This window comes from Protopterus annectens, chromosome 9.part0 (assembly GCF_019279795.1).
Source record: "Protopterus annectens isolate FY-2018-M chromosome 9.part0, PAN1.0, whole genome shotgun sequence".
In the NCBI taxonomy this organism is placed as follows: domain Eukaryota; kingdom Metazoa; phylum Chordata; order Ceratodontiformes; family Protopteridae; genus Protopterus; species Protopterus annectens.
In genome coordinates this window covers 1,408,141,470-1,408,163,270 of record NC_056743.1, presented here as the reverse complement: position 1 = coordinate 1,408,163,270, position 21,801 = coordinate 1,408,141,470, and positions in this window count along the sequence as shown.

Genomic DNA, 21,801 nt, shown 5'->3' with positions numbered 1-21,801 from the left:
GTTGGAACAGCGTCCTAGCACCTAAAATCCTGGGTGGCTCATCGGAAAAGACTCTTCAGAACAGTGGAACCAAAATCAGCTCTGCTTCTGGAAACCAAATCCAACTTGTAATGCTAAATGAAAGTATGTGTTTTGGCCCATGTAGCCGCAGCACAAATAGATTCCATGGGCAACCTAGCCTGAAAGGCCACCGAAGTAGCTAAAGCTCTGGTGTAGTGACCTTTTCGTTTAATTGGCAATTCTTTATTCCTCAGTTTATATATGAATGTGATGATAGAAGTCAACCACCTGGATAAGGTTACCTTGGAGACCGGAAGACCTTGTTTACCTACTTTATAAGACAGGAAAAGTTGATCTGACTTTCTAATGTCCTTGGTTCTATGCAAATAAAAGCGTAGCTGCCTGTGAACACCTAACTGATGCAACTTATATTCTGCCCTGTTGGAGTGGTTAGGGAAAAACACAGGAAGGTCTATGGACTGATTCAAGTTACTCTCTGAAGAGACCTTAGGAAGGAAGGATGGATTAGTCCTAAGAGCAACCCTGTCATTGTGGAACACGAGGTACTGGGGACGGCTAGAAAGAGCCTGTAGTTCCGAAACTCTTCTGGCTGAAGTAATAGCTACCAGAAAAAGGGTTTTCCAAGATAAGAACTTCAATGAACAAGAAGCTGCAGGTTCGAAAGGGGGCAAAATTAAAGAAGCTAAAATCAAATTTAGATCCCACGGTGGTGGAGGATCTCTCACTGGGGGCCTGAGCAGAGTGGTTCCTTTGAGAAAAGCTTTACACAGCTTATGAGACATGATATTGTTTTCCGACAGGCCAATGTGAAAATTGGAAATTGCAGCTAACTGAACCCTAATTGTAGCGGAAGCGGACCCAGCATGGAAGAGTTCCGCAAGAAATTCCAAAATGTAGTATACAGGGGCTGAAAAGGGGTCTATACTTTTAGCCTCTGCCCAGAAAGAAAAACGTTTCCACTTACTAGCGTAAGTTTTTCTAGTCGTAGACTTGTGTGATGACAAAATGATTTCACGCACAGAGGGGGAGATATCTGGAAGCCTGGCTAAAGTTGGAAGTGGAGCAACCAAGCCGTGAGCTGAAGAGAGCGTAGGGATTGGTGCAGCCCGCCCGATTGATGAATCAGGAGGTCTGGAACTAGGTCCAGAGTCCAAGGCTGCTCGAGAAGATAGCGATACAGGAACAGGAACCATATTTGTCAAGGCCAGTAAGGAGCAACGAGGATCATTTTGCAACCCAATACGGTAGCTTTCTGAATTTGCTTCGGGATTAGGGGAAAAGGAGGGAATCCATAAAGAAGTCCCTGAGGCCAATCGTGGACTAGAGCATCTTTGGGGGAATGTCCGGGAAGTGGAAGGAGAGAGAAGAAATTGCTGCACTTGCTGTTGAAGGGATTTGCAAAAAGGTCACAGCAAGGTTGGCCCCATTTGCGGAAGATTTGGTCCGCAACTACCTGGTTCAGAGACCACTCGTGAGGCATGAGAATTGCTCTGCTCAGTCTGTCTGCTATGACACTGGACCTCCTAGGGATGTGCGTTGCAATCAGAAACCATTGGAAAGAGATCGCCCACTGCCAGAGTCTGAGTGCTTCTCGACATAGGGGGTAGGACCTGGTTCTGCCCTGCTTGTTGATGTACCACACTACAGACATATTGTCCGTTTGAATTGCAATGGTCCCGGTAGGAAGAGAGTCCTGAAGAGCCTGCAACGCTAAGAGCACGGCCCTCATCTCCAAGATATTTATGTGCAGATGGTACTTGTGAGGTTGCCAGGTGCCTTGGACTGTTCTGCCCTGATAATGCCCTCCCACCCGATCAGGGAGCCGTCCGTGATCACCGTAGCAATTGGAGAGGGGAGAACAAATGGTCTGCCGTGGAGCACTGATGTGGAGACCATCCACCACACAAGGTGCTTCTTGCATGCTTGTGTGATCATAATCATGTAAGAAATGGGAAGCTGCTGGAAGGACCACTGGGTGAAAAGAAGCCAATGGAGAATCCTCGTGAAAGCGAGCTAGAGGGACAATTGTGATTGCTGCTGCCATGAGACCCAGAGTTTGAAGGACAAACCTGGCTTGAATTCTTTTGCATGCTAATAAAACCTTCACATGCTGATGAATCACTAACACCCTGCCTGGTGAGAGGCTTGCTAACATGTCTTTGGTATTTAAATTTGCGCCTATAAAGGTGATAAGACTGACAGGGTGACAATGCAGACTTTTCGAAATTTATTGTGATACCTAGCCTGGAGCAAGTATCGATAGTGCAGTCTCTGGCTCGCAGAAGGTGATGTCTGGTGGTAGCAGTGAGGAGCCAGTCGTCGAGATATGGAAACACCTGGAATCCTTGCCATCACAGGTGAGCGGTAACTACTGCCATACATTTGGTAAACAGCCTGGGGGCTGTGGTGAGACCAAAGGGCAGAGCTCTGAACTGATAATGGCTGGCTCCCAGCCGGAAGCGAAGGAATCTTCTGGAGCGTCTGTCCATTTTGATGTGGTAGTACGCATCCTGAAGATCTACAGAGCACATCCAATTGTCCTGACCCAGGAAGGGCAAAATGGGCTGTAGCATGACCATCCGGAACTTCGTTCTTTGTACAGACCTGCTCAGTCTGCTGAGATCCAGAATGGGTCTCCAGTCCTGTCTTTTTTGGTACCAAAAAGAACCCTGAGTAAATTCCGGATCCTTGTTGGTCTGCTGGGACTTGCTGGATGGCTCTTTTTCTTAGCAGTTTTGAGACTTTGTGCACGGCTTGGTCCCTTAGATTGGGTGTAACATCTGTAAGGGACTTGTTTGACCTTAAGGGGGTGCGAAGAAAGGGAATTCTGTAGTCTCCGGATATGACGGACTGTACCCATTTGTCTTGTGTTATGTCTTGCCAGGCTCTTGGGTACAGAGATAATCTTCCTCCGACTGCCTCCAGAGGTGGGCAGCCGGGCAACCCTTCAGGGATGCTGGAAGGGCTTCTCAGAGAAAGATTCCCTGCTGCCCTGATTTTGCAGACCCCCTCTGCCCCGAGAGCGGCGTCTGTTATTGTTCCCTCCTCTGCCCCTGGATGAGAACTCACCACGTGTGTCAAGGCAAGGCTCCTTGGGATTTCCGGAACCACATCTTTCCACTCTTCTGACCCTTAGGATATGGTCAGGAAGGAGTGGAAAAACGGACTTCAACAGCAGAGAGTCTTGCCTTCCTAATCACACCTGGTAAGGGTATCTTTCACCTGTGATCCAAAGAGAGAGGATCCATCAAAAGGGGTGTTGGTGAAAGACACTCTGAAAAGTTCCGCAAAGTTACATAGCCGCATCCAAGCATGCCTCCTTAGGGCCACGCCTGTGCCTGTGGCTCTACTCACATCATCGGCTGTATACGAAATGAGCCTCATGGAGGAGTTTTCCACTGAATTAAGAGTCGCCAGCTGGAAGGCTGCCTTAGCCTGGGCCCCCTCAGCTGATGGATCTTGGAGGGTATCTCCAAGCTCTTTCAGGAGATCCCTCTGAAGACGGGTAAAGTGGCACAGGTAATTCAGGGACCGCATGGAAAAGGTCGCTGAAGAGAACATCCACTTCTCATTATCTGTCCATCGTCCTGGACTCCTTGTTAGGGGGATGGACAGATGAAGAAGTTTCAGCCAACTCCTTCTTTGTGGGTGCCGCTACCACCATGGCATCAACGGGGACACCTTGGTCAAGAACTGTTTGTCCTGCAGTGCAGTAATGAATTTGGCAGGTCTTCTAGGGTCAGTTCCACTGTGTCTGGAGCCATCCATGCCTTCCAAGCCACCACAGACATCAGTGGGTCGAAAGGCGGAGACACCCAGGAGGTAGAAGGTCGGGATCCAAACACGTCCAGGAATACCGACTCATCCTCGGAAGGGCTTAGGGCAGTCCAGTTCCCCCTCTGCCTAAGCATCTCAAGGATGTCTGAGAAGGAGACATCTTCAGAGGGGGATCTTGGGGACCCTTCCGACTCCTCTAAGTCGGTATCCGATGTGACAGACTCGGGGAGTCAACATGCTTCCTCTTGCATTTCCTCTTGCGAGGTGGCTCCTCTGAATGATCAGGGGAGGCCTCGGAAGAGGAGGATACACCCAATGGGGTGTCCTGGAGCACTGGATCCCCACGCTTGGGGTCTGGAAGAGGGGCAGAGGCTGACGCAAGCACCCTAGGGGAAGGAGCTGAAGGGGTCGATCGTGGGACTGATTCAGGGGCCAGTACACTCCTCATCACCTCGAAGGCGTCCCTGCCTGGACACAGAGAGGGCTCCAGTTCCGAAGAATTCAGAACCCCTCCCCGCACCAAGGGGGACGGCTCCGAGGCAGATGTGGGAGCCGAGCTCACCTGAGCCGAAGCCCCGAGGGGGAGAGCGAGGTCAGACAAGGTTCCGATGCCACTCGCCCCCTCGGAGCCGACGAGGGAGTCTCGGCGCCCAGATCCCTCCACGGAAGGTACCATGGAAGGGATCAGAGCCGACGATGGAACTGAAGGAGAGGGTATCGGAGCCGACGGTTCCACGACTCAAACCCCAATGAACTCTGGCTCTGAGCTCATAGGATGAGTCGGAGGAGGAATATCTACAGCTGTGGACAGAGCCGACACCTGATGAGGGGGGCTGGACAACATTTTGGCTAGGGCCTGCGATTTTAACAGCCTACTGACCACTCTTTCCAAGTCATGGTCCGAAAGTCTAGAGGACTGAAAAGAGTGAGATGAGCGATGACTACGCTCCGATTGGAGCAGAGGCGACTTCGGTGCCGAACATATAGACTCCAGAGAAGGAGCCCTGGATCTTTTCTGACTCTCAGAGGGCTCCGAAGAACATGTTGGAGCCGACTGGGAGGGAGGAACATTGGTTCTAGCCTGAGCCGAGATAGATTGTGTGACTTCACCCAACAACAGCTCCGAACTGGGAGCCGAAGGTTTAGGTGGCCTGGAAGATTTCACGGGCTGAGCCTTCGCCGGTGAATCTTGGGATTTAAGCAAACCCCTCAGGATCAATTTGTTTTTGCGCTCCTGCAGGACTCTTGGACTGAAAGCATGGGAAATCGAGCAAGAGTCCTGCAGGTGCACGGTGCCCAGACAGTAAACACAAGAAGTGTGACCATCTGTCAGAGACATCTTCTGACAGCATGAGTCACACTTCTTGAATCCGGACGGCTTAGGATCCTTGGACATCTTAGAGGAAAAACCAAGGGCAAGAAACACACACAGAAAGGTTAAAGTAACTAGCCACTAAGAATTACACACTACAGTTATCACAACCAAACTGCAAGAAATACTACAAACAAAAACTATATTTAACTATCACTAAACACTAACAGTGATGATAAAGGATTTTTTTTTTTTGAGGAGATAGATAGAAAAAGGTTATTAAATTAAACGGAAAGCCTTTCTGAGGTAAGGAAAGGGAGACAAGGGGGGGAACTCTCTAACTTAAACGAGTTTTTTGGGAGAAGCAATCGGAATTTAAAGAAAAGTAGCTACAATACAACAGTCTAATCTAACGAGTAAATCTACACTAAAACTAGCAGTTTTGACAAGAAAAATACAATAATAATAAAGTTTTATATGACCTGAGCCACTTGAACAACCTCGCAGCAGAAGCGGCAAACGAGATCTGGGTATCTAGCGCCAGGCATCATGGGATATAGGGGGGCCTCGAGCCAGTAAGCAGCTCTCGAGCTTTTGAAGATGGCAGAGTCGGCTCCGAACCCAACCAGCAAGAATGAAGGTGAGATAGACAACTTAACATCTACAATTTCTGGGCCTGAACCACTCCTTATGTGGTAGACTGGTTACCTAGTGCTTACCACTCCCACTGATAAGCTAGAAGGCTTCCCTCCAACACAGAAAGGCTTGGGGGGTCTCAGAGGCTTACATACAGTCCTGGATACAGCAAATCTGTATCTGGAACACTAGTTACAGGAAAGGTAGGAAACAGGCTTACTTTTTTTTTTTTTTTTTTTTTTACAGAAAAGTAGCAAAAACAATTCACATGCAGTGCAAGCTAGCACGCTTGAGTATGTAGCAATATTAGACCAAACACAGTTTAAAAAAATGCAATTAAATTAAAAAGGACTAAAAGCAAGTGCAGAAATAGTTTATTAGGTAGAATGTGGTAAAAAGATGGGACTGGGGGAGTGTCCCAGATCAAATCTACAGTGGGGCGGGCAACTGCAAAAGCCACCAAATTTAAACTACAAACCAAAAATAGGGAGGGTGGGTGGAACAAAACAGTTTCAACAGAGATCTAAGTACAAACTCTAAAACCAAAAAAAATATACTCAGCTCTATATATCTGCAGATCAGTCTCTCAGAACAGAGAGAACAGTTTCAACAGAGATCTAAGCAACAATTAAACTCTATAACCAAAAAATATATACTCAGCTCTGTACATTTGCAGATAGTCTGGAAGGCAGTCTCTCAGAACACAGGTTCCAGCAATTAAATGCAGGCTGTTACTAACAGGGCAAATTAAATGATCCTTGAGTTAGATAACACACAAGCTGTAAAAAAACAGTTATACCAACTGAAGACATGGCAGAAAATGGGGGTGGGGAAAACAAGATTGTATTCCATAGAGGGTTCAAAGGGGGAATGTATTACTGCCTGTAGCACTAAGTTTAGGTCCCACGGAGGAGTCGGACCTTCGAACAGGAGTTTTAACAAAAGTGTGCATCTTAGGAATGATTTACAAAGCTTGTGAGAGGCTAAAGAACATTCTTCTAAACCATTGTGAAAATCAGAATTTGCAGCCAATTGTAGTTTATGGTGGATGGAGAAACCCCAGCATTGAACAGAGATGTTAAGAAGTCTAAAACATGCTCTACTGAAGCAGAAAAAGGATCAATTTGCTTTTCATAACCCCAAATTGTAAATCTCTTCCACTTACTTAAATATCATTTTCTAGTAGAAGGTTTAAGAGTCGACAAAAAGGTGTGGCGTACTGGACAGGAAATATTAGGATGCCTGACAATTAATAGAATTGGAGGAACCATGCACTCAGCTTGAGGATCAACATGTTTGGGTGAACAAGACCATCTGGATAGGACAGAAGATCTGGCACTGGCTCCAGAAGCCAAGGTTGTGAAATCAAGTAAGGCCAAAGATTGGAGAACCATACCTTTCGAGGCCAAAAGGGAGCAATGAGGATTACTGTGCTCTTCACCTGAGTGCTTTATGTAAACATTTGGGAATTAGAGGTATCAAGGGAAAGGCATATAGGAGACCGGGGGGGCCAATCGTGGAGGAGAGCATCTCTGGGTGACTTTTCTGGAGGGGGAATCAGGGCAAAGTAATTGCTGCACTTGTTGTTTAGGGGAAACACAACAGGTTGCTGCAAGATTGACCCCAATGACGGAATATAATTTTTGTCACATCTAGATTAAAAGACCATTCATGTGGCTGAAGGATGCAGCTGGTCTGCAATCACATTGGAACTCTGTGGAATGTGCGTTGCTACTAGAAAGTAGTTTAGATGAGGTCATCCACTGCCATACTCTGACGGCTTCTCAACAAAGGGGGTAAGGACTTGGTCCCTCCCCGCTTGTTGATGTACTAAACCAATGACATAGTGTCCATTTGAATTGCAATAGTCCCCTAAGGAAGAGCTGTCTGAAAGGAGTGCAACACAAGAAGTGTCGCTCTTATCTACAGGACACTGCTGTGCAAATCAGCCTCTAAAGTGGACAAGTGCCTTGGACTGTCTTGCCCAGATCATGTCCCCCCCACCCCATCTAGGAGGCATCCATAGTCACTATGGCCGTAGGCTCTGAAAAACAAAGGGACAACCATGAAGAATTTGTTCAAATCTAACAAAGAAGATCCATTTTGCAATGGATGGTGATCAGGACTTGGTCTGACAGCGGCTGGTGAAGGATAGACCACTGGGAAGCTAGTAGCCATTGCAGAATTCTCATATGTAACCTGGCTAATATGTACTAGAGTTATAAAAGCTGTCATGGATCCTAAAGCTTGCAAGACTAATCGTGCTGAAACCTTCTTTCTGCAAATTAATTTTTCAACCTGAACCACAATTCTCTGATGTCATTCTGAAGAAAGAGATGCTATCATTGTTTGAGTTTTCAGTACTGCCCCTATGAATTCTGAATTTTGTGTCGGGGTTAAATGTGACTTTTTAGACTGACTGTAATCCACAGATGGCCACAGATGTTGAGGGTATAGTCTCTGGCTACTATTAACTAATGCTTGGTCGAAGCAGTTTTGAGCCAGTCATCTAAGTACGGAAACACTCAGAATCCTTGTAGTATCAAGTGAGCTGCAACTACTGCCATGCATTTCACCTGGGGGCTGTGGTGAGTCCAAAGGGCAGTACTCTGAATTGGTAATGACTGGCTCCCAGCCGGACATGGAGTAACTTTCTGGAGCCTTTGTCCATTTTTATATGGTAATATGCATCCTGAAGGTCTATTGAGCACATCATCATCTTACTTCAGAAAGGGGAGAATAGACTGTACCGTGACCATCCGGAACTTTGTTTGCCAAACCGATTTGATCAGTACACTGAGATCCAAAACTGGTCTCCAGTCCCGTCTTTTTTGGCACTAAAAAGACTCTTGCATAGGTTCTGGATCTTTCTTGGTCTGACGGGACTTAGTGGATGACTCATTTTCCAGCAGTTTCTGGATTTCTTGCACTGCTAAATCTCTCTGATTGGGTGGGAGCTCCCTCTGATTGGATGGAACACTGGGGAGATATTTTCTCTTCTTTAGGGGAAGCTGGGAAAAAGGTGAGACCAAGGTTGAACTTTTTGGCCACAATTCCAAAAGGTACATTTGGCACAAAAACATCAATTTGCATCACCAAAAGAACACCATTCACACAGTGAAGCACGGTGGTGGCAGTATCATGCTTTGGGGTTGCTTTTCTTCAGTCAGGCCTGAGGCTTTAGTGAAGGTGGAGGGAATTATGAACAGTTCAAAATACCAGTCACTTTTGGCCCAAAACCTTCAGGAGTCTGCTAGAAAGCTGAAGATGAAGAGGATTTTCACCTTTCAACACAACAATGACCCTAAGCACACATCCAAATCAACAAAAGAATGGCTTCACCAGAAAAAAATTGAAGTTTTGGAATGGGCCAGCCAGAGCCCAGACCTAAAGTTTTGGAATGGGCCAGCCAGAGCCCAGACCTAAAGTTTTGGAATGGGCCAGCCAGAGCCCTGACCTAAATCCAATACAAAATCTGTGGGGTGACCTGAAGTGGGCTGACCACAAGCGATTCCTCGCAATCTGACAGATTTGGAGTGCATTTGCAAGGAAGAGTAGGCAAATATTGCCAAGTCAAGATGTGCCATGCTGACAGACTCCTACCCAAGAAGACTGAATGCTGTAATTAAATCAAGAAGTGTTTCAACAAAGTATTAGGTTAAGAGTCTACACACTTATGTAACCAGCTTACTGTATGTTTTTTATTTTTTATATTTTTCCCCTAACAGATCTGTTTGTTTTTTAACTGAATTGTACAGGTTATAGGTCACATTAAAGATGGAAAAAGTTTTGAAATTATGACATTTTAACAGGGGTGTGTAAACTTTTTATATCCACCGTGTGTGTGTGTGTGTGTGTGTGTGTGTGTGTGTGTGTGTGTGTGTGTTGTATATATATATATATATATATATATATATATATATATATATATATATATATATATATATATATGGGTCTACTTCAGATTGCCGACGTTTCAAAATGCCGACATCCATATGGTCGACAGTTTGAAACGCCAACAACCTGAAACAGTAGTGCAAACTACTGCAAACAGTGTTGGGCAGCCCCCCCCACTACTTAAATACTCTCACTCCGAGATCACACTACAGTGCAGGAAAGGGGAATCTCCCAGTTTCGCACTGTAGCGGGATCTCCGCTATCATTTGTCAGCTTTTCAAATGTTCAGTCATATGGTGTCCGCCATATGGGTGTCCAACATTTGACATTTTGATCCAATGAAGGGCTCCCATATATATATATATATATATATATATATATATATATATATATATATATATATATATACACACACACACACACACACACACACACACACACACACACACACACACATATACATTTTACACAAAAAGAAGTAGACAAACACCAACAATTGTAGATCTGAGAAGGGAGAGAATGGGAAAACTACCAGCTATGGTAGATAAAAAATACCAAAAAAACTGGTATAAAGGGCAAGGCACATGCTAACAGGAGTTCAAAAAGTTATAAATATATATGGAAAAAGAATAAAATATGCTTTCATTCGCACTCACTAACACCCCTAGCTTGACATCGCAATCACATCTGAACCTGAAGAGCAGGAAACGAGAGCTGAAGTATTGCAGTAGTCAGGTGCATTATGGGTAAGGGAGGAGCTTGAAAGTTGGATCCTAGAATATATAAGCTGGCCGAATTAGATCCAAACCGATACATTGAGGAATGAATAAAAATGACATCATCAGATCTAAATTTAACCAGGCTCATACCTTATGCAGATGCTGTCTCACCTTGATGCTAGATGTATTTATATGCAATATATGACATAGGTATTATAAATAGTAATTTGACTAAGTGCTACAAATAGGGAACATGATAAAGGAAGTATTACATATCTGGGGCATCAACTATAGAAAGTCTCTGGGGTCTCTACATCTTACCTCACTATGGAACTTTGAGGAAGTGGCATTGGCTTTGAGTAAGCCCTGGAACTCCTCTTTCTCTGTAATGGTGGTACAGTAGACAGCTCATCAAATGTAGCCTTTCCACTCCTGTGCCAAGTCCTCCATTATGAGGGTGGCATTATATTTCACTGGCTCTCCATTGGACCACTTCATAGTAATGGCCCTAGCCACCCACAACATTGACATCATTCACAACCTGTCACCAGGTATAGTTACAGAAGGGCTTGTCTACAGTTTGAAAGACATCATAAGACATCTGCCATGAGATGCAGCAGAACAATAGTACAACTGCATTTTCAGCATCAGTAAATTGAGGGTTTTGGCTGGATGTGCCCTTAAATACTAGTGTTTTAGGAATATTCTTGTTGGTATGGAAAACACTAAAATTAACAGTCATGGTCCTACTTGGGTAGTATACACTAACATTTTGAAAATAATACTTATAGGCCATATTCCATGGCTTCCTAGGGCTTGACACCAAAAGAGGTGTAACGACAAAAACAACCCCAAAATCTCAGCCATATCTATTTGTCCTGTTCCGTTCACTCTGAACAAAAGAATAACGAATGCCTAAGTGCAAGTTATCGGCACAATATCCAGGATAACAACAATATACACACATACACCACACACAGATACACACTAAAAGGCTGTAATCATCTTGCATAAACATGTTTGAAAGTAATCAAATCACACTGACACATGACAACATACATTCCTAACTCCCAAATTTTCCAAGATGGCATGTTATTATGGCCAGTACATATAGGGGCAACTTAGCCCTGCTAATACAGCTACCCCAACAAAAAACTGATTCCTTGTAGCCTTACAGAAGGCAGCACACATTAATGCTTAACACTGTAAAAAGAAGCAGGTGAAGAATATTCAGATTTCTGCCACATATCAATCAGCCATACTCATGTCTGCCTGAGTTTATCACTCAGTGATGTATGTACGGTCTCTTTTTTGGTATGTGGACCTTTTCTCCGGCCTCCGCCGAAAATGGACATATATCCGGTCGGACTATCCCGGTCAACAAATGATAAATAAATACATACATACATACATACATACATACATAAATAAAATATTTTTAGTCTGTTCCTCATAAAATTTGTGGTTTTAATGACATACATTTCAGTTTCAGGCTTCATATCCTTTATAAATACGTTACCACAAATCGTGTTATTCTAGCAACTAAGTTTATAAGAATAATATTTAAAATCTGTCCCTATTTTTCGGCCTTTGTCCCACCATTATTTTTCGTTTTGTCCAGATTTCTTGCACTAAGTGGTTGACAGGTATATAAACATATACCTTAAAGTTTACAGACTTCTGGTGTAGCAATAATATTCACAGGGGTATCTTGTACAAAACAGAAAAATTCATCTTCCACAGAATGATGATGATCCCTGCTCCAAGCACCACTTACATAGATCATGTAGATTCCCCCTCCAGCCACAGTGTGTATGCTAACTGAAGCTACTGTCATTATCAATTCTGAATTGCTCAAAATGAGCAATGAGTAAACCAGGTAAACATTGTGTTGAGTTCTGCACAACACCATGCACATGGCTTAGCACCTGCCGAGAGCTCTGTGCACGCTTGAGAAACCCACATAACAGGATTGAGAAAATGTCAGGCTTATAACTTCCAGGTGTACCTCATTAAAACTAATGTTACACAATTTTGTTTTTAAACAGCCATGTTCCTAATAAATGCACATAGAAAATATCTGTCACACATTGAAATGTTAAAAATGGTGTAGTAATAGCTATGGCATATGGTAATGAATGCTATCAACACAACAAAATAACATTGCAGAAATGTTTAGTGTAACATTGTAAGTATTCTGTAGGATTCCTTGGTAAGGTGTCAGTACAGTGGTCCACATATTGACTATTTGTTTAACAATTATGAGAGGTGTGTATTTCACAGTCTAACCTACCTATGAACCTGTCAAGCAAAGTTCTTCATTAGCACTCTTCAAGAAAAATCTTGATGAGTGGGTGGGAAATAGGAAATACACCCTGGGGATCACTTCTGTGTCTCTGCTCGACAGTGGCACAGGAAAATAACTTTCTTGGGAGCCAGGAAACCTTGTTGGCTAGGCTTACGTAGGCCCTTGGGCTGGTAGCCTAGTACCTACCTATGAACCTACAGATGGAAAGCTGAAATCAATGGTCACGTTTCCCTAACCGTATGAAGTTGGACTCTCAGTTCAGCATATATACTGAGCAGGAAAACAAGGACGGAGGTTTGCCATGTTCTACACATTAAAGTGCCATAAGAACCATAATACTACAGTACTTCAATGTTATTACTATGCTATTGCATCCTCTGTTCAACTCTGTTTGCTTCCGCTATTCGTTTCTGTCCTATCCACCCCATTTCCAACTTTTAAATTGGTCAAAAAATAAACACAAGACACATAATGACCATAAATGGTTTATAAACAAAAATAGCTATTTTTTTTATTTATTTTTTTAATTATTCTTTGGCTGAAAGTTGACATTGAGTAGCATGACTATTCATCAGTGAACAGGGAGTAAAGTAGAGCTGTGTAAGTAACTTTATCATAACAGTAGATGCTTGAAGGATCACTTTTACATAGCTTAATCTATATGGGTTATATCCTGCAAGAATATAACACCCAGACAGCTTCCAGTGCTTCAGAGCACCTTTCATGCTCCCAAACCATTAGTCAGCTTGAGCTGAGCAGACTAAAAAGACAGGTTTGGATGCACAGCCCTTAGGAGCTTTCAGGCCAACAGACAGAGGGAGGCTGAGCTCTGAAAGGACAAAGCTAGAAACAACAAAAAATAAAATTTCACAACCTGGCAAAAACAACACATCAAGAAACAAGGGGGGTGGATGAAGGAGTGGCTACTGCAGCAGTGATTATTCAAACATCTACTGGTATGGTATGTTTACTTACACAATTGTACTGTGTTCTTCATATTGTTCACTGGTGCATTAGCCTAAGCTATATGGGTAGATTACCATAGCTTACAAATTTTGTAAGTGGAAGGAGAGGAGTCCAGGAACCCCTGGAGAATGATCCTAGGAAAGCCTGGACGAGACCTAGAGAAGCAATCAAGCTTATAATGCTTTGTGAAAGTATATTCAGAGGACCAAGTTGCTGCTTCTTGAATACTTATAGAATCCAACCCTTTCCAAGAAGCTACAGATGAAGCCAAGGCCCTGGAAGAGTGGGCACTGACTATGCCTGGAATAGTTTTGCTATGTTGAGTATAACAAAAGGTAATAGCCAAGAAAATTGCTTTGATACAGATTGTCCTTTCTTGTTATCGTCACATCTGAAGATCTGAAATATTTAGCTCTGTCAGAATAGTACTTGAGATGCCTGTAGACATCAAAGGTATGGAGTACCCTTTCTCCCTCATTTTTAGGTTCAATAAAGAAAATGGGGAGATGGAGAACTGGGCTGAAATTAAACTTGAATATCACTTTGGGAATAAGAGAAGGATCAGTTCTTAAAAAACTGTCCTTGTGGAAGATAGTCTCACCATGAGGACTTGCAACTTACATATCCTTATTACAGAGGTCAGGGCAATCAGTAAAACTGTTTTCCATGTTACAAACCTCAAGTCAACAAGATTAGCTGGATCAAATGGAGCAAGTGTTAGCTTCTCTAAAACAAAATGAAGATCCCAAGGAGGGACAGCTGGTTTTCTTGGAGGCCTCTTATATAAAACCATTTTCTAAAACATTTTAACAAGAGAATCCATTGAAAGAGAAGGATCCATGAGCCAACACGCTGAAATGGCAGATAAATTAATCTTGATGGAGGATTAAGAAAGGGCATAGAATAGTAACTCGCACGAATATTGTAAATCCAGAGAACAACTAGCCCTGAATGGGTGCTGGTTATCTTGTTAGAACCACCTAGAAAACCTTTTGCATTTGCTAATATCTGATTTTCTAGTAGCAGGCTTTCTTGCCTCCATTTGTACCTGCTGCACATTCTAAACAGGTGCCTAAAGGGAATTAAGACCCTATCACCCAGGTAGTCAAAGTAGAGTGGGGCTGGGGTTTTCTTGTGCGAGTCAATCCAGCTGTAAGGAAACTTGTGGCAATTGACCCTAGCCATTTTCAAAGGAAGGGAGAACCACTGTGGCTTAGGCCAGACAGGAGTCATGCAATGATTTTGGGGGATTCCTTCTGAATCTTCAGAACTACCCTGGATATCAATGGAAAGGGCGGAAAAGCATGCAGGAACATTCCTGCCAAAGGAAAAGAAAAGGCATCTGTCTTCCAGGCCTTCCTTCATGGAGTCCTGGAGCAGCATTTTGCCAGCTGATTGTTCAGAGAGGAGGCAAAGAGGTTTACTTGAGGAACTCCCCACAGATGAATCAAATCTTGGAAGACCCTTGATCTAGTTTCCATTCGTATGTCTCTGCTCTTGTCTGCTACAACATTTTTCTCTGAAGGAATGCAAGATGCCTGTAGGGTGAGACTGTGCTGCGAAGCTATATTCCACGCTAACAGGGTAGTCCTCAGAGGTAGTATTACCTAGTTCCCCCTTGCATGTTGATGTACCACATGACTGTGGTACTGTCTGTAAAACCTTGAAGAGGTCCCCAGGGTACAAAGATAATTCACAGAGTTGTGTCTTGAACAGGGCAAGTAACTAATTTATATTTTATATTGATATGCTTGCATCCATCCTTGGTGTCCCACACACTTTGCACATTTATCCCTCCTGAAACTTCTCTCTAAGCAAAGTCTGAGACCTCTGTAGTGACTGACTGCTTTAGAAAAGAGAGGGAGAACAGGAGACCTGGATTTAAGAAAAATTGCTGTCTCCACCAAATGATTTCCCTTATAGCAAACCATAGCACTAGGATATGAAAGGACAAAGGATGTTGGTGATGGGATCAAAGAGACTTTGGATACCACTGTATATTTCTCACATGGTGTCTTGCAAGGGGTATCTTTCGGATCACTGATGCCATTAAGACTCAATATCCTGAGGTACTCCCTCGTAATGACAGAAGTCTGAGTGGAAAATCTTACATCAAGGTATAGATCTATTTTTTCCTGTGGAAGAAGAGCTCTTTGAACTTAGTTGTTTAGCTGATACCCCAAAAGCACAATTCTGTGTTAAGTGAGTCATAAAAGACTTTTGAATGTTCTCTTAGAATCCCAGGTTGTGTAAGAGATCTCTCACCCAAATGAAAGACTCCTGACATTTGAAAAACACACTGCAAAGATAGAAAACTCATCGAAATATGGAAAAATGTGGATAAGAGTCTAGCCTGCAATGAGCTATAACTGGGGCTAGACACTTTGTGAACACTTTTGGTGCACTGGATAGCCCAAAGTGTAAGGCAGAGAACTAATAATGTGATCCAGAAACTAAACTTTAAGAAATGCCTGAAGTCTGGATGAATACAGATGTGATGACACGCATCTTTTAAATCTAGAGTTAGTACAGAACTTGAATGAGGAAAAAGAGGAAACAGGTTGTGAAGTGACAGCATTTTGAACTTGGGCACTATCACAAACAGGTTTAGGAAAGAAAGATCCAGAACTGGTCTCCAGGCATTTTCTTTCTTTGGCACTAAAAACATTTTTTAATAAAAAAAACTTTTCCCACCTGGGAAGCAGAAAAGAACAGTTGTGTAAGGCTTTACCATAACAGTAAATGTCCTACTGATCACTGTTGCAGGATTCCTGACATATGGGTTGTCACCACTGATGCCCAGTCAAAGTACCAAAGCTTTTCCTTCCCTAAGTCGTATGTGCGATGCATGACCTCAGCTCGTATGCATTGGGGTATAAAGATGGATATGTGAGTGTGGATCCTCACACTATCTCCAAGCCAGTGAACTGAAGCCAACAGAGAGGAGACTGATCTGCTAGGAGGGGTGCAGCTCAAATTGGTAAGAGATGTCTCCCATACCCATGCACGGACAGCAAAGGTGCTACAGCAAAGAAGAGACAACTGAAGATGGAAATGAGTAAGACCAAAGGGGATGGAGCGTGGAATGGAAGACCACAACAATGATCAGTAGGAAATCTACTGTTATGGTAAGCTCTTACACAACTATAGTGTGTCCTTAATGAATTCACTGTTGCAGTTTTCCTATCATATGGGTGATTTCCGGAGATGGAGGAGGAAGGAAAGAAGGAAGGATGGTTGGCTATTGAGTTGAAGAGTTGTCCAGCAGTCTGGACAGAACTGACCTAGCAAAGGCTGTCCTGGATTGGGAAAAAACAAAAATATTATAGTGTTTGGTGAATGCATGTACAAAGGACCAGGTGGCTGCCTCCAAGATAGACCTGGAGTCTGTTCCTCTTTGAAAGTTCCTGAGGAAGTGAATACCTTAGTGGAATGTGCTTTAACGCAGGAAGGTAACTTCTTACCATGGTGTGAGTAGCAGAAAGAAATAGCCTTAGAAATCCAGGAGGCAATAGTTTGGAGACTGGCTGCCCCAGCTTTGGGGGCATAAAGAATACATACAGCTGGTCAGTCTTTCTGAAGGATTTGTTTCTCACCAGGTAAAATCTAAGTTGCCTGTGAATGTCTAGAGAATTTAGAGAATTGAGAGACAGCTCATTCACTACTTTAGGCATGAAGGATGGGTAAAGCCCAGAGAGTTACCCTGTTTCTGCGAGAAACGAAAAAAAGGGAGAATGGCCATGAGAGCTTGTAGCTCAGAAACCCTCCTGGCAGAGGTACGGGCCAAGAGGAAGATGTTTTTCTAAGTACAAATTTTCAGAGAAAAGGAAAAACCTGATTTAAAGGAAAGCACACTAAGCTTTTATTGTACAAAAAAATAAAGACCCCAAGAAAGATAGATGGATTTCCTTGGTGGGTTAAGATGAAGAACTCTTGGACTTCCACGTTGGCTACACATTGAGTAACAGCTGAATTCTAGCTCTCCCAGTGTGAAAACAGAAACTCAGCAGAGACAACCAACAGACTTGTGTTTATGGGTAAATTTCCGTAACTGGCCAGTAAGTGAATTGTCTGGATGCCAGGAAAAAATTAATACACAGGACCTAGACAAAATCAGCTACAAAAAGTGAGGAAGAAACACTGACCGGGGAAATTTCTATAGATGTTCAGTAAAAGGCAATGTAATCTCCGGACATGAATTCCCTTAACCTACAGGAAGACATAAGACAACTGCACACAAACCGGGTTAAAATAAATGAAACACTGATGGAGTATATCAACACAAACAACAAAAGGCCCTATCCCTGTATTCTGTCTCCTACAGGCTTTTGAGGGGAGATCTATGCCTGGCATACAGGACATTATCAGACCCCACTCTGATGGACCTCTTGCATATCCACAAAACAAACATTACAGGAATTACCCATTCTAAAAACTTAAACCTTGCCTGTGATATAAACAGAACCTGCTGGAGTGATAGGTATGTATCCCAGAGACTAATATAATTCAAGAGCAACGTGGATAATTGAATGGAAAACCGGAACTTCATCCCTGCTTTGGCACCTATGTCTCTGATGCAAACAAGTAACCTGTAAATGGTTCATCTCCCAGGCCCATGCTTGTGGAGAATGATTACTCATTGTCCACTATTCAGGGAATGTTGAGATGCAGGTGTGAGATTCAAGCTGCTGTACCCAGCTGTCTTCAAGGCATTCTTCCCTGGAGGGACAAAATCATTTTTTGATGAAATACATGCTAAGGAGGAAATACTTTTTGTTGGACAAACGTTTGTAAACTGTGAAACAGAAGGAGATTCTGCTTCTTGTTCTTCTGGTAATAAAGGCCACAGAGAGATGGTACCTATGAAACCTTATCCAATGTTCAAACAGAAAATGTTGGAGAGAAGGAACGCAGCAAGAGAGTTGACTACAAGAATCAAGAGTACATTGGAAATGAAGCAGAGACAGGATTTGGGAGATGGAAATGAACAGGAATAAAACCAGTAACAATGTGAGTTTACAATGCAATGTTATATTTGTGAAATATGGCAGAAGAAAATATGGAAATATTCGACTTTTTTCAGAATTTGTTGGACTTGTGGGGGACTCTTAAGTATATGCCCTACATCATGTCATTAATGTTTGGAAAAGTGCTTTGAGGAGGGGAAGAGAGGGAGAAAGTTAACTGTAAGTGAAGATTTTTTTTCTTAAATAGCACTATTTTTGTAATGTGTGGTCCTCTTTACATGCTATAAAGTACAGTATTCTCAGTTATGTTTAAGTGTAATAGGTACTGTAAACCAGTGCTGCTGTTCTTTTTTTTCTTTTTTTTCCCCCTTCTCTCTCTCTTCTTGCTCAGTTTTAAGAAATGTAGGCACTGCAATGTAAAACAAAAAGCCTGTTTAAAAAGCATGACGAGAAAAATAATGCATTTTTTCTCATTCTTGCATAGGGGAATGACTGGATTAAGGACTTTAGGTTGATTTGGTAACAAGTTTCAAGAGAAAGCAAGTAAATGAAAAATAATATTGAATATTATGAGGCTTTTTTCTAGCAAATGCATATTTGCTTAGCAGCAATTCTGCAGCTGGTCTTCATGTTTCAATGGAAACAATCTGATAAAGAGAAACTGGCCGTCTGGTTCTCAAGTCTCCTGGAAGAAAGCAGTGGTAGCTGTAATATCTAAACAGTAAAAATCCATCGGACCCAGTTACATACAGGCCCATTTCAATAATAAACCATGATTATAAAGTTTTCATATCTATAATGGCTAAAAATGACAAAATTGACAGAAATGGATCAATGTGGTTTTGTGGAGGGGAGGCAAACATTTGACAACATTAACAGAACACTGATGATCCAAAGGGAAGCAGAATATAAAAAAATACCATTGTTGTCGGTGGATCTTGATGCAGTGGCAGAGTAAGCTGAGACTTTATGAACAAGGCAATGGAAGCATTTGCATTTCCTGAAAAAAATATAAGGTTGATTAGGAGGATATATGAGACATTAGAGATGAAAATTAAAGTGAGTGGGCTCTTTTCTGATAATTTCTGCTTGAGCAATGGAATCAGTATCCTCTTTCCCCTTTGTTATTTGCATTATATTTAGAACCAATGGCAAAGAAAAAAGGAACTCAGAAACTCAAGGATAAAATTGGTATGGTAGTCAAGAAAAGCTGGCGTTATTTTCAGATTATAATATTTTACACCTGACAAAACCAGAAAGAGACATTATAGTGTTGTAGAACATTTTGAGATAGTTTCAAGCCTTTTCTAGATAAAAAAATTCATAGGTTCTTAGGTTAATACTAGGCTAACTGCCTATTAAAGCCTAGTCAATTATCTCATCTGAGAATCAAACCCTGCACCTTTTGTTTATAAGGTAAACACCTTAACCATTAAGCCAACCTATCACAATGAAGCTAAAACAAAGGTAATAGAGGTAAATTATGTACCCAGACATGAATTGGTTCAGCAATATCCTTATTTATGGGGACACGATAAAATGAAGTATTTAGGAGTAGGGATTAAAAATGATTCTAGTGTGGCAGCTAAAGATATGTGGGATGAGACTAAAAAATGATAATACAAAAAACTAAGAAAATGGAAGCTTTGTTATATGGATACAGATAGTTAGATACAAGCAGTCAAAATATTTTTAGTCCCTTTAGTCTTATACACAGGTCAGGGATATTTTTATCAACTAGAGGAGAAGTTGTGGATAACAATTAATAAGGAGCTGAAGGACTTTATCTGGGAGGGGAAGACAGCAATAGTCAGGTGGGATAAGCTGATTCTTCCAGTAGAACAGCCGGTTTGGGAATGCCCAATTTGAGGGGGCATTTCAGAGCTACACAGTTTTAAGGCTCCTATACATAGCACAAGCAGAGAAACTATAATTTGAAGTTTAAAGAGATGATGTTGAAACAAAAGGAAAGCTCAAGAAACAAGAACAGACTGGGATTTTGGATGCAGGGCTTTAAGGAGAATAACAATAATCATACAGACTATTATATCTGTACAGTAGCAGAAGGTATTCTAAGAACAAAACCAACAAGAGAATGGAGAAAGATTCTGCTGATAGGGATGACTACAATTAGGGATATAGACAACAGGCAAGAAGGGGATGGAGTTTACTGGAGAAAACTGGCAAAGGAAAGTACAGTTGTGTACACTTACCATAAATGTAGATGTTTGAGTGTATTCACTGTTGCAGTCATTACATTTGGGTAATCTGCTGGCAGGTTACCCTCAGTCGGCGGATTAAGAAAGTCTTGGGTCCTGCGTCGGTTGCTGTCCCTTCTTCCATGACGTCAGGTAGTCAGGGGTATAAAACATGCAGCCGACGCCATTTTCATATTTTTCTTGCCCCAGATGTCAGGTGCCCCCCAAATGGGGCGCAATATATATATATATATATATATATATATATATATTTACATGTAATTTAGAATACAAAAAATATACCTCCAAATAAAAGCAAATAAGGCTTTTGAGCATAGCAAGAGAAAGAAGAGGTATAATAAGAGAAAAATAGGGGGCTGGCAGGTGGGTAACCAGGACTGCAACAGTGAATACACTCGAACATCTACATTTATGGTAAGTGTACACAACTGTACTATGTTCTTTCTGTTTCACTGTTGCAGTCATAACATTTGGGTAGAATCCCAAAGCTATGGTTGGGAGGATGGAATTATACAGCATTAGGAGCAGCTATAAGGCCCTGCAGGACAGCAGTGGCAAAGCCTGCTCTGGATTTAGAGAAGAGAGGTAAATGGTAAAGTTTGGTGAACGTATGAACTGAGCTCCAGGTAGCAGCTTCTAGAATGTCTCTGGTAGGAACCCGTCTGAGAAAGGCTGCAGATGTAGATGCAGCCCTGGTGGAATGGGATCTGATCCCCTTGGGGACAGGTTTACCATGGTGCATGTAGCAGAAATGAATACAATGGCTTATCCATTTTGAAATAGTCTGCTTTGAAATAGCCTTTCCCTCTGCCCCTGCAGCAAATGCCACCAGTAATTGCTCAGATTTCCTTAAAGATTTTGTCCTGTTTAAGTAGAATCTTAGTTGTCCGTGTACATCCAATGAATGCAGAATTCGCTCACCCTTGTTCTGTGGATTTGGGAAAAAAGTTGGCAGATGAATGGTCTGATTAAGAGCCAC